Source organism: Bos mutus, chromosome 6 (assembly GCF_027580195.1).
Source record: "Bos mutus isolate GX-2022 chromosome 6, NWIPB_WYAK_1.1, whole genome shotgun sequence".
Classification (NCBI taxonomy): domain Eukaryota; kingdom Metazoa; phylum Chordata; class Mammalia; order Artiodactyla; family Bovidae; genus Bos; species Bos mutus.
The window spans coordinates 7966051-7980972 of NC_091622.1; the positions used below are offsets into that span (position 1 = coordinate 7966051).

Sequence of the window (14922 nt, forward strand, 5' to 3'; positions counted from 1 at the left end):
CAAATGTGAGAGTTGGGCCTTAAAGAAGGCTGAGTGGGAAAAAAAAAATTTGATGCTTTTGAATTGTGGGGCTGGAGAAGACTCTTGAGAGTCCCTTGGACTGTAAGGATATCCAACCAGTCCATGCTAAAGGAAATCAGTCCTGAATATTCATTTGAAGGACTGATGCTGAAGCTGAAACTCCAATACTTCAGCCACCTGATGGGAAGAACTGGCTCATTAGAAAAGACCCTGATGCTGGGAAAGATTGAAGGTGGAAGAAGAAGGGGATGACAGAGGATGAGATGGTTGGATGGCATCACCAACTCAATGGACATGAGTTTGAGCAAGCTCCAGGAGTTGGTGACAGACAGGGAGACCTAGTGTGCTCTAGTCCATGGGGCTGCAAGGAGTCAGATACGACTGAGTGGCTGAACTGAGCTGAAAAGGAAATTGACCCTGAGTATTCATTGCACAGACTGATGCTGAAGCTGAAGCTCCACTACACTGGCCAGCTAAAGCGAAGAGAGAGCTGAGTTATTGGAAAAGATCCTGATTCTGGCAAAAAGTGAGGGCAGGAGGAGAAGGGGTACAAACAAGGAGATAATTGGACAGCATCACTGTCTCAATGGACATGAGTTTGAGCAAACTTTAGGAGATTGTGAAGGACAGGGAAGCCTTGCTATGTATAAGAGAGAAAACTAATGAGAAGCTACTCTATAGCACTGGGGTAGGGGGGAAAGAAAGTAAACTCTGTAAGGCATATATTATATATATACATATATACATATAGTCGCTCAGTCGTGTCTGACTCTTTGCGACCTCATGGACTGTGGCCCACCAGACTCCTTCATCCATGGGATTCTCCAGGCAAGAATACTGGAGTGGGTTGCCATAAGACATATATTAAGTTAACCTTAAAAGTGTATTTTAATATATGGATACATCCAGTTCAGTTCAGTTCAGTCACTCAGTGGTGTCTGACTGTTTGCGACCCCATGAATCACAGCACATCAGGCATCCCTGTCCATCACCAACTCCCGGAGTTTGCCCAAACTCATCATCGAGTCAGTGATGCCATCCAGCCATCTCATCCTCTGTTGTCCCCTTCTCCTCCTGCCCCCAATCCCTCCCAGCATCATGGTCTTTTCCAATGAGTCAACACTTTGCATGAAGTGGTCAAAGTATTGGAGTTTCAGCTTTAGCATCATTCCTTCCAATGAACACCCAGGACTGATCTCCTTTAGGATGGACTGGTTGGACCTCCTTGCAGTCCAAGGGACTCTAAAGAGTCTTCTCCAACACCACAATTCAAAAGCATCAATTTTTCAGCTCTCAGCTTTCTTCACAGTCCAACTCTGTCGTCCAACTCATACATGACCACTGGAAAAACCATAGCCATACATGACCACTGGAAAAACCATAGCTTTGACTAGAAGGACCTTTGTTGGCAAAGTAATGTCTCTGCTTTTGAACATGCTATCTAGGTTGTTCATAACTTTCCTTCCAGGGAGTAAGTGTCTTTTAATTTCATGGCTGCAATCACCATCTGCAGTGATTTTTGAGCCCCCCCAAAATAAAGTCTGCCACTGTTTCCCCATCTATTTCCCATGAAGTGATGGAACCAGATGCCATGATCTTAGTTTTCTGAATGTTGAGCTTTAAGCCATTTTTTTCACTCTTCTTTTAGATGTAGACAATAGTGTTTGATTCCACTTACATTAGACAGTAAAATTCATAGAGTCAGAAAGTACTTTGGTAGTTTCCAGGAGCTGGGAATTGGATGAGAGAAGAATGGGGTGCTAGTGTTAAATAGGGACAGAATTTCAGTTTAGGAAGGTGAAAAATTTGAGAAGTGGATACTGGTGAGAGTTGCACACCAATGTGAATTGACTTAGTGCTACTGAACAGTACAGTCAAATATGGTTAACATTGTATGTTTGATAATTATGTGACTTCCACCACAATAAAAATACAAACAAACAGGGTTGCTAAAATGTTCTCACTTAATGTGAATAAGCCATCACATTTGCTTTAAAAATCCGTAACTATTGGATGTATTTTTGACAAAAATGGAGCTTCCCTGGTGGCTCAGATGGTAATGCAGGAGACCCGGCTTCGATCCCTGGGTTAGGAAGATTCCCCGGAGAAGGGAATGGCAACCCACTCCAGTATTCTTTCCTGGAGAATTCCATGGACAGAGGAGCTTGGCAGGCTACAATCCATGGTGTAGCAAAGAGTCGGACATGACTGAGCAAATAACACTTCGCAGAAATGACCAAAAAATTTGTTTTACTGAAAAGTATGTAATACAGTTGAAGAATCATATTTTATCTGTAGACTATGAAGTTGCATTAGACAGAGTGATTGTACTAAATGATAAATAGCAATTTTGAACATTAAATTATTTCATTTAGTTATTTTTCCAAAGTGGAATTTTCAGATATTCTAAAGGTCAGTTTATTTCTTAAGATTACAATGGTGACTTTTTGTTCCAATGTTTAGCATTTTCTAATTATATTTCATAGTGGAAATTTCCTCCACAAACTACTCATTCACTGTTCATGGAAATTTGGGGAAAAAAATATATCAAATGAACTTAATAATGCAAAATTTAATGCATGACCTCTAAAATGAATTAAGTAATATGCCTTTCTTTGCAAGTTGTTTTGGTTGTGTGTTTGATTCAAATATATTTGATTCATATAAAAATGCCACAAACTCCATAATGAAACATCAGTGATAAAAGTGACTGTCTCAGGCAAAAATGAGGCCACACATTATGGAATCCAGCAATCTAGAAGGGTGGATCATTTGCCATATCACTCAGAAATTTTTATTTTCTAATTTCACAACAAAATGTTTCAGATATTTTGATCATCCCAGAGGAAAATGAAATATTTGAAGCAATATTAAAAAAGTAAAATCATCATCAACCTTTTACTGTAGGTTGTTTACACAAAACCACACACATATACACATCCCTTAAAGTCAGGAATTATAGTTTTTGAAATTTATCCCCAATCCTCAAGTATACTATCTAGCATAGATCAGAAATCTCAATATATTGAGCAAATAACTAGATATCAGAAATTAAAAGGCAAAGCCTTTAGCGTTTTACATGGAGGAAAGTTTGGTGTTTAATTTCAGTTTTGTTTTGATGTGAAGAGGGTTTAATATCATGCAATAGGATGATATTTAATCTTAAATATTTAATTTAATCCTAAATATTTAATCCTAAATAGGATGATATTTAGTCCTATTTAATCCTAAATAGGACTCATTTTGTGGGTGATGAGTTACATGGAAAGCATTTAAATGGCCAGTAATTCATAGCATTTTGCTTTCGATTAAAATTGCATCTTTTCTTGATTGTAAGAAGTTGTGAGTCCTTGAAATTAGCAGTATCTTCAGGATACTGAATTAAAAGAATGAGACAGTTCCATTGCCACACATAGGTAATTACAAGGTAAATCTGTAGGTCTTTATGACTCCTGTGTTCTTTAATACAAACTCTAGATTTCAATTGTACACTTTGGCGTTAGCTCTACTCCATAATGACTAATATGATTGGCAGAAACAATCCCTATTGATCAGGCCAATCTGTAGAATAGCCACAGATGATCGCCCTGATTAAAAATCCAGTGGAAACGATTCCATACTGGCTTTTCAGCCCATTTGTTCTCAGATCAAGTTTTCGTTCTATCAGCTGTATTTTCTAGCATGCTTTGTCACCTGGTTCCTCGCTGAGTTCAGCCAATAGAAAATACTGCAAGATAGAAGAAAAGGAGAAGGATGGAAGAAAGAGAAGACTGTTTATTTCTAACAGTAATGATCTCTTGGGAGGAACAGTTGTTACCTAAAATTTGCATGTAACCGGCAGTCTTGTTTTTACTCTACCAAACCTAACTCAGGATTTCACTTGGAAGCCTGCTTTTTCTCTCTGGCTTCAAGTGGTAATACCTCCTCCCTTTGTCTCTTTAGCTTAGTAGTGACAGCAGATTCTAGCATTGCTGTGACTCAGTTGTCTCTCCATCTCCCTTCATACTTCCTGTACTCCTAATAGATGGAATTTGATATGGGAAGGAATAATTATACAAAACCCAGGAAAAAAAGCTGCTCCACATAGAACCAGACACCCTAGAGTGTGAAGTCAAGTGGGCCTTAGAAAGCATTACTGCTAAGAAAGCTAGTGGAGGTGATGGAATTCCAGCTGAGCTTTTAAAAATCCTGAAAGACAATGAATGCTCTTAAAGTACTGCCTAAATATGCCAGCAAATCTGGAAAACTCAGCAGTGGCCACAGGACTAGAAAAGGTCAGTTTTCATTTCATCCTAAAGAAAGGCAATGCCAAAGAATGCTCAAATTACCATACCATTGCTCTCATTTCACATGCTAGCAAGATTATGTTCAAATTCCTTCAAGTTAGGCTTCAGAAGTATGTGAATCAAGAAATTCCAGATGTACAAGCTGGGTTTAGAAAAGAAAGAGGAACCAGAGGTCAAATTTCCAACATCTGATGGATCATAGAAAAGGCAAGAGAATTAAAAAAAAAAAATCTACTTCTGCTTCATTGACTAAAGCCTTTGACCATGTGGAGTGGATCACAACAAACTGTGGAAAATTCTTAAAGAGATGGGAATACCAGAATACATATCCTGTCTGATAAATCTTTATGCAGGTCAAGAAGCAAGAGTTAGAACCAGATATGGAACAATGGACTGGTTCTAAATTGGGAAAGAAGTACATCAAGGCTGTGTATTGTCACCCTACTTATTTAACTTCTATGCAGAGGACATCATGAGAAAAGCCAGGCTGGATGACTCACAAGCTAGAATCAAAATTGCCAGGAAAAAAATTAGCAACCTCAAATATGCAGATGACATAACCCTAATAGCAGAAAGCTAAGAGGAACTAAGGAGTCTCTTGAGAAGAGTGAAAAATTAGAGGGGAAAGCTGGCTTAAAGCTCAGCTTTCAAAAAAATGAAGATCATGGCATCCAGTCTCATCACTTCCTGGCAAATAAAAGGGGAAAAAGTAGAAACAGTGACAGATTTTATTTTCTTGGGCTCCAAAATCACCACACACAGTTACTGCAGCTATGAAATTAAAAGATCCTTGCTCCTTGGAAGGAAAGTTATGACCAACCTAGACAGCATATTGAAAAGCCAAGACATCATTTTGCCAACAAAGTTATGTATAGTCAGTTGAATCTATGATTTTTCCAGTAGTTATGTATGGATGTAAGAGTTGGACCATAAAGAAGACTGAACACTAAAGAACTGATGTTTTCAAACTGTGGTGATAGTGAAGACTCTTGAGAGTCCCTTGGATTGCAAGGAGATCAAATCAGTCAATCATGGACTGATGCTGAAGCTCCAGTACTTTGCCACCTGTTGTGAAGAGCTGACTCACTGGAAAAGATCCTGATGCTGGAAAAGATTGAGGGCAGGGGGAGAAGGGGGACTGCAGTGGATGAGATGGTTGGATTGAATCACTGACTCAATGGGTATGAGTCTGAGCAAAGTCAGGAAGATAGTGAAGGACAGGGAAGCCTGCTGTACTGTAGTTCATGAGGTCACAAAGAGTCAGATATGACCTAGTGATTGAACAACAACAGAAATACTGAAGGAGAGCCAAATGACAGTATTTGACTACAACAAAATGATGACTTTCTGATTTGTAAAGGACTCAAATCATGTAATTAAAGAAAGGTTGGCACACTACAAGAATACATCTGTAATATATATAATCTACAATTTTATTGACTTGAATATGAAAAGAATTGCACAAAATTGCACAAAGTGCACAAAAAAATCAGAAAATCTAATTATGAAATGGGGAATTAAGTGAATAGGCAATTACAAAAATGAGAAGGTGCATCAAAGAAGAAAATGAATAAATGCTCAGATAAAAATTAAGTCACACAGTAAGATTCTACATTCTAACTATTAAATGCACAAAAAATACAGATGCTCATAATCCTTTCTTCGTATTTCAGAAAATGGCTCATAAAGCATTGTGTACTGCTTCCTGCCACAACCTCAGAAAAATGTCCAATATCTAGAGCCCTTGAAAACCTGTAAGTGAAAAAAAAAAAAAAAAAAGTGAAGTCGCTCAGTTGTGTCCAACTCTTAGCGACCCCATGGACTACAGCCTACCAGGCCCTCCGTCCATGGGATTTTCCAGGCAAGAGTACTGGAGTGGGGTGCTATTGCCTTCTCCATTAACAGCGGCTAGGCATATTTATCTGGAGCTGGTATACTTGATGACAGCCTAAGTGCCCTTGGACACGGCATGCTTGGCCAGCTCCCCAGGTAGCAGCAAGGGAACAGCGGTCTGGATCTCCCTGGATGTGATAGTTGAGCACTTGTTGTAATGTGCCAGGCACGATGCCTTGCCAGCAATGCACTCGAAGATGTCATTGACGAAGGAGTTCATGATTCCCATGGCCTTGGACGAGATGCCGGTGTCCGGATGGACTTGCTTCAGCACCTTGTACACGTACACGGAGTAGCTCTCCTTGTGGCTGCGCTTGCGCTTCTTGCCTCCTTCTTCTGGGCCTTGGTCACATCTTTTTTAAAGCCCTTTTTAGGGGCAGGAGCGGACTTAGCCAGTTCAGGCATGTCTATAATGACAACACCCAACATCACAGAAAGATCTTGAAATGCAGGCATGTCTATAATGACAACACCCAACAACACAGAAAGATATGGAAAACCTGTAGAAGGGATCAAATAATCACAAATTCCTATGTGGTGGATGTCACCAAAACTGAACCTCAGAGGAAAGGGTGTACCTTCAGAAAGAAAATCAATGGCGTCTGCAGACACTTCTACTAGAGACTCAAGCCGTTGTGGCCTCTGAAAATTAAGCTTATGACAGAGTCATATCCTCTAGCAGCCCAGCCAGAATGCAGTACTCATGCTGACAGCTGCTTCTTGATCCCCATCTACTGTTCCATGCTTCATCCCCAGAGTCTTTACTAAGCAGATTCAGACATCTTTCTGGGAGATCTATCATTTGTTGAGTACAGATTCCAAGGTTGAGCTCTAATCAAGGCATCTTATTGTAGACTGATCACCATGGGTCTGTTTAACACATTCTCTTCTATATTATATGATCACTGCCATACATATAGCCACAAGGAGACACACTCATTGGGTCTGATGTAGTGGATGCTGGCTCAGAAAATCCTACTTTCTTTGGCAATATTCCTCTCAGATGACTTGGGAAAACATACCTATCCTCTGCTCCTATAGAAAGACTAAAGAAATTAAAGAAAAAAATACGGTGTTGCTGAAAAGCCTGTAGCCAAGGAGAAGTGTCAGGGTGGATGGACTTCCCCAACTTTTGAATTCATTGCTACTCTACCTGAGGTTGCAAGCTGCCTAAAGTCTTGCAGGTGTCCTCTTGATCTAACAGTCAGCACTTCCCTATTAGCGCTCAAAGTTCTCAGCATGGGGATGAAAAGAAGTAGGCAGCAACATATGCTCAGGCTACTGAATATTCTTAATCTCTTCTCACACAGGTTTTTGAGAAAATATGGGCTATGGGTGGAGCCTTGGTGACAGAAAATAAGTATCAGATTCTATTTTTTAAAATCACATGACCTTGAATACAGACAAGAAAGCAAAAATAAATAAATAAATATTTGTCTATTCTTTTGCCAATACCACATTGTGTTGATTACTGTAGCTTTATAGTAAGTCTGATATAGTAAGCTTTATCAGTGGTTCTGGAATGGAAATGGGCACTTTTTGATAAAAGTAAATTACCCCTTAGCTCTAAGTCTTATACATGTATCAGAGAGTTTTACAAGATGATTTAATGTAGCATTTTTTATGCTAATAAACAGTCAGAGATAGACTTTGCCATGCAGTAGTCAAATGAGTAACTATATCTATTAGAGGAGCATTGTTAAATTGGAAAAATATCGTTAAACAACAATAATAAAATAACACTAAGATTTATTATGTATACCATTTGGGTAAATTTTAAACTAAATGAGTGTGATTTTCACTGATGTAAATATTTAAATAAATATACATATGAAAAAAAGTGAAAGTTAGTCACACAGTCGTGTCCTACTCTGCGATTCCATGGACTGTAGGCTGTCACGCTCCTCTGTCCATCGAATTCTCCAGGCAAGAGTACTCGAGTGGGTTGCCATTTCCTTCTCCAGGGGATCTTCCTGACCCTGGAATTGAACCTGAGTCTCCTGATTGCAGGCAGATTCTTTACCAGCTGAGCCACTAGGAAAGTACACATTAAAATAAGAATGTGTACTATTGAAATTATTAAGCAGGGAGTTAAGGGAAAAACAAAATATAAAACCCAAAACCTGGCAACAGAGATACTGCTGCTGTTCTTTAGTTGCTAAATCATGTCCAGCTCTTTGAAATCCAATAGACTGTAGCCCACCACGCTCCTGTGTCCATGAGATTTTCTTTTGGAGTAGGTTTCCATTTCCTACTCCCATGAGATCTTGCTGACCCAGGGATCAAACCCGAGTCTCCTGCTTGGTAGGCAGATTCCTTACCACTGAGCCATCCGGGAAGCCAGCAACAGAAATAATATGTCATAAACCTAGAAGAATGAGCAATACAATCTATACTTCTAAGGCTGTGTATCTAAAATAGAACAAAACTAGCAGATTACTTTAATTAACTTAAAAATGCATTCCATCTCCATTTAATTGCATAAAAACCTTGGTACCTGCTGATATAAAAATTGGTTTGTATTCATGCAAGCTGCATATGGTAGGCTGAGAATATCTAACTTGTGTATATTTCGATCAAAACACACTTCAAAGTAAAATCAACTTAAAGTTATTTCTGGTAATTTATTTGCTTGTAAGATTTAAATATTTTCAAAATCATTCTGAGATTAACTTGTTACATACAATTGATATTGGGAATGTTTTTAAAATATAGCACAGATGCAAAAGATAAGATGTAGTTAATTCAGCATATTTAAATAAATAAATAATTATAAACTAATTCCATGTTAATATTTAGTGTTAATATTTGACTCAAGAGTTTGAAAGTCATGATGAATCTATCATTTCTAGGGTAAGATTTAGTGCAAAGTTCTTCAGAATGCTTAAGACTCCTGAAAATATCATTGACCTCCTATATACTAGCAATGAACAAGTGGGATTTGAAATTAAAAAACAATACCATTTACATTAGTACAAAAAATGAAATACATAGTTATAAATTTAACAAAATACATCTAAGATGTACATAAGGAAAACTAAAAAACTTTGATGAATAAAATCAAATAACTAAATAGAGAGATTCCATGTTCATGAATAGAAAGATTCAATATTGTCAGTTCTTCCCAATTTTATTCATAGACTCAAGGCAACTCTGACAAAAATCTCAGCAAGTATATATGGAGAGGTAAAAGACTGTGAATAGTCAACATAATTCTGAAGAAGAAGAAGAAGAAAACTGGAGAACTGATGTTACTGACTTTGGACTTACTATAAAGCTACTCTAATCAACAGAGTATGGTATTGGTAAAGAATAGACAAATCAATGGAACAGAATAGAGGGTACAGAAACATACCCACATAAATATAATCAGCCTATCTTTGACAAAGGAGGGAAGGCAATCTAATGGAACAAAGACAGTCTCTTCAACAAATGGTGCTGGAACAACTAGACATCCACATGCAAAAATGAATCTAGCAGAGAACTTATACCCTTCAAAAAACTAACTCAGGGCTTCCCTGGTGGCTCAGTGGTAAAGCACCCACCTGCCAATGCAGGAGACATGAGTTTGTTCCCTGATCTGAATATCCCAGATCCCACATTCTGCACAGCAGCTAAACCCATGACACAATTATAGACCTTATACTCTAGAGCCTGGAAGCTGCAACTGCTGAACCCTCGTGTCACAGCTACTGAAACCCATGAGCCCTGGGGCCTGTGCTTCACAAGAGAAGCCAACCAGAATGAGAAGCCTGTGCATCACCACTAGGGAGTAACCTCCACTCGGCATAACTAGAGAAAAGCCCACACAGCAACAAAGACACAGCACAGCTAATAAATAAATATATAAAATACAAAAAACCCCACTCCAAATGGGTCACAGACCTAAATGTAAAATGTCAGACTGTAGAAATACTAGAAGTAACATTAGAAAAAACCTACATATCCTTGGATATGGTGATAACATTTTAGATACAATGCTAAAGGCAAGATCCAGGGGGGAAAGCATATAATTCTGAACTTCATTAAAATAAAAAAAATTTTTCTGTAAGAAAAGGGGGTAAGAGAATGTGAATACAAGCCACACTGGGAGAAAATATTTATAAAAGTCACATCTGATAATTGACTATCATCCAAAATATGCAGAGAACTTTTTTTTTTTTTCTAATTTTATTTTTAAACTTTACATAATTGTATTAGTTTTGCCAAATATCAAAATGAATCCGCCACAGGTATATATGTGTTCCCCATCCCGAACCCTCCTCCCTCCTCCCTCCCCATACCATCCCTCTGGGCCGCCCAGTGCACCAGCCCCAAGCATCCAGCATCGCATCGAACCTGGACTGGCAACTCGTTTCCTACATGATATTTTACATGTTTCAATGCCATTCTCCCAAATCTTCCCACCCTCTCCCTCTCCCACAGAGTCCATAAGACTGTTCTATACATCAGTGTCTCTTTTGCTGTCTCGTATACAGAGTTATTGTTACCATCTTTCTAAATTCCATATATATGCGTTAGTATACTGTATTTATGTTTTTCCTTCTGGCTTACTTCACTCTGTATAATAGGCTCCAGTTTCATCCACCTCATTAGAACTGATTCAAATGTATTCTTTTTAATGGCTGAGTAATACTCCATTGTGTATATGTACCACAGCTTTCTTATCCATTCATCTGCTGATGGGCATCTTTTGATTTAACACTCAACAATGAAAAAATGAAAAACCCGATTAAATAATGGGCCATATACCCTAAGAAACACCTCACCAAAGAAAATCAGATCAGATCAGATCAGTCGCTCAGTCGTGTTCGACTCTTTGTGACCCCATGAATTGCAGCACACCAGGCCTCCCTGTCCATCACCAACTCCATCACCAACTCCCGGAGTTCACTCAGACTCACGTCCATCGAGTCAGTGATGCCATCCAGCCATCTCATCCTCTGTCGGCCCCTTCTCCTCCTGCCCCCAATCCCTCCCAGCATCAGAGTCTTTGCCAATGAGTCAACTCTTCGCATGAAGTGGCCAAAGTACTGGAGTTTCAGCTTTAGCATCATTCCCTCCAAAGAAATCCCAGGGCTGATCTCCTTCAGAATGGACTGGTTGGATCTCCTTGCAGTCTAAGGGACTCTCAAGAGTCTTCTCCAACACCACAGTTCAAAAGCATCAATTCTTCGGCGCTCAGCCTTCTTCACAGTCCAACTCTCACATCCATACATGACCACAGGAAAAACCATAGCCTCAACTAGACGAACCTTTGTTGGCAAAGTAATGTCTGTGTTTTTGAATATGCTATCTAGGTTGGTCATAACTTTCCTTCCAAGGAGTAAGCGTCTTTTAATTTCATGGCTGCAGTCACCATCTGCAGTGATTTTGGAGCTCAGAAAAATAAAGTCTGACGCTGTTTCCACTGTTTCCCCATCTATTTCCCATGAAGTGGTGGGACCGGATGCCATGATCTTCGTTTTCTGGATGTTGAGCTTTAAGCCAACTTTTTCACTTTCCACTTTCACTTTCATCAAGAGGCTTTTGAGTTCCTCTTCACTTTCTGCCATAAGGGTGGTGTCATCTGCATATCTGAGGTTATTGATATTTCTCCCGACAATCTTGATTCCAGCTTGTGTTTCTTCCAGTCCAGTGTTTCTCATGATATACTCTGCATAGAAGTTAAATAAACAGGGTGACAATATACAGCCTTGACATACTCCTTTTCCTATTTGGAACCAGTCTGTTGTTCCATGTCCAGTTCTAACTGTTGCTTCCTGACCTGCATACAAATTTCTCAAGAGGCAGATCAGGTGGTCTGGTATGCCCATCTCTTTCAGAATTTTCCACAGCTTATTGTGATCCACACAGTCAAAGGCTTTGGCATACGCAATAAAGCAGAAATATACAGATGCAAAAATCATGTGAAAAGAATGCTCACATCATATATTGTCAGAGAAATGCAAATTAAAACAACAAAAAAATACCACTACAAAACTGTTAAAAGGGACAAAATCCAGAACACTGACAACACCAAATGCTGCAGAGAATGAAAAGCAATGAGAACAACCATTCCTTGCTAATGGGAATGCAAAATGGTACAGCCACTCTGGAAGACAGTTTGGCAGTTTCTTACAAAACTAAACATACTCTCATTGTATGATCCACTAATCACACTCCTTGATATTGACTTAAGGGAGCTGAAAATTTACATTATGCAAAAATATGCACATGGATATTTATAGCAAATTTGTTCATGACTGATGAAACTTGTAAGCAATGAAGATGTCCTTCAGTAGGTAAATGGATAAGCTGCTACGCATTCAGAAAATGAAATATTATTCAACACTAAATAGAAATGAGCTTTCAAGCCATGAAAAGACATAAAGGAACCTTAAATGCATATCAGTAAGTGAGAGTCCCTTTGACTGCAAGGAGATCAAACCAGCCAGTCCTAAAGGAAATCAGTACTGACTATTCATTGGATGGACTGATGCTGAAACCAAAGCCCCAATACTTTGGTCACTTGATGCAAAGAACTGACTAACTAGAAAAGACCCTGATGCTGGGAAAGATTGAAGGCTGGAGGAGAAGGGGATGGCAGAGGACTAGATGGTTGGATGGCATCACCAACTCAATGCACATGAGTTTGAGCAAGCTCCAGGAGAAGGTGAAGAACAGGGAAGCCTGGCTTGCTGCAGTCCATGGGGTCACAAAGAGTGAGACGTGACTGAGTGACTGAACAATGACAAGTAAAAGATGCCAATCTGAAAAGGCTACATACTATGTGATCCCAACTACACATAATATTCTGGAGAAGGCAAAACACAATAAAAAGAGCAGTGTTTTCCAGGGGTTGGAGGGGACTTTTAAGGCAGTGAAAAAGAGAGGCAGTTGTCTTTTGGTATCTATGAGGGATTGATTCCAGAATCTCCTCCTGATACTAAAATTTTCAGATGTATAAGCCCCATAGTTTGCCTTGTCCTCCACATTGAATTCTGGGGATTCCAATCTCAGGTTATAAACATACACACAATACCTAGCTGGTTGAATCTGTGGATGCTGAAGCCATGGATACAGAAGGCTGACTGTTTGATACCATAACGTATATTGGCAGATAGGTGTCACTGTACATTTGTCTAAATCTATAGAATATACAACACCAAGATTAAACCATAATATCATACTTTAGTGGGGTATGTTGATAACAGACTATGAATATGTGGAGGGAGGAGTTATATAGGAAATTTCTGTGCCTTCCCTTTGATTCTGCTGTGAACTTTAAATGGCTTTTGAGAAACAAGGCCTTAATTAAAACCCAAACATGCACTGGGATGACCCAGAGGGATGGTATGGGGAGGGAGGAGGGAGGAGGGTTCAGGATGGGGAACACGTGTATACCTGTGGTGGATTCATGTTGATATATGGCAAAACCAATACAATACTATAAAGTTAAAAATAAAATTAAATTAAAAAATAATAAAATAAAAAAATAAAGCTCATGTCTTTATACCCTTATCCAAATAAATTGAAAATTCAATGTTAAATGCCACTGTTATGGGCTGAATTTTGTCTCCTCCTGCCACAACAACAATTTAAAAAACCCCAAACTTTTGTTGAAGCATCTATATTTGGAGATAGAATCATTAATGAGGTAATTAAGTTAAAATGCACTGAATAGGGTGGCCCTTGATCCCATGTGACTGGTATCTTATAGCAAGAGATTAGAACATAGATGTACAGAGAGAAGACCATGTGAAGACAGGGAGAAGATAGCCATCTCAAGCTAAGGAGAGAACCTCAGAAAAATTCTAACCCTGCCAACACTTTGGATTTCTAGGCTCCAGAATTGTGAGAAAATAAATTTCTGATATTTAGGTCACCCAGTCTGTGGTACCTTAGTAAGTCAGCTCTAGCAAACTAATATACCCTTGATAATATACATTACTTCTCTCTGAAAGAGATGTTGTTTAGTCACCTAGCTGTGTCTATTTTGCAACCCTATGGACTGTACCCCACCCAGTTCCTCTGTCCATGGGATTTCCAAAGCAAGAATACTGGAGTGAGTTGCTGTTTCCTTCTCCAGGGGATCTCCCCAACCCAGGGATTAAACCTGTATCTCCTGCATTAGCAGGCAGATTTTTTTTTTACCACTGAACCACCAGGAAAGCCCCATGGAAGAGATGAGAGAGTGGTTAAACTTTGGCATAAAACAGGAAAGAACAATACTCCATATCATTTAGGACATATTTGCTTTGTTTCTGTATACAGTTAAAGGACACTAGGACCTTGATCAAAATTTAACCAAAAAATCTTCATTATTTTAAATGTCTGTGTTCTCTGATAAAATGGAATCACACACACATTGAGGTCATTAGTGATATAGTCAAAGGGCCCCAAGAACTTTATTTTAATCATTTACTCACTTTTGCAATAGAGTGAATGTGTGCATTATGGGAAGGAAATCCTGAAATTTCAGAGTTGCTAAAATATAATTAGTTTCTAGATCAAATCCCAAATGCCTTATACATAAACGTGCAGTGATATCAAAACAAAGCACAAGTGTTCTGTTAAAATCTGAAGAGGATTTGAAGGCAGATCTGTGACAGCCAAGAGATAACTGACAGCGTGATAAATCTTTGCCCAGGCGAATTAAACAGATTTGAAATAAAATCAATTATTAAAACTTTCCCCCTTGTATGAAAGTTACATAAATATTAAACACTAAAAGTATATA

At 38.8% G+C, this 14922-nt stretch overlaps 1 pseudogene; it reads right to left on the reverse strand.

Annotated features, from left to right (window-relative positions):
- Positions 1-6225: 6225 nt before the first annotated feature.
- Positions 6226-6605, reverse strand: LOC106701085 (histone H2B type 1-L-like; annotated as a pseudogene).
- Positions 6606-14922: the final 8317 nt, after the last annotated feature.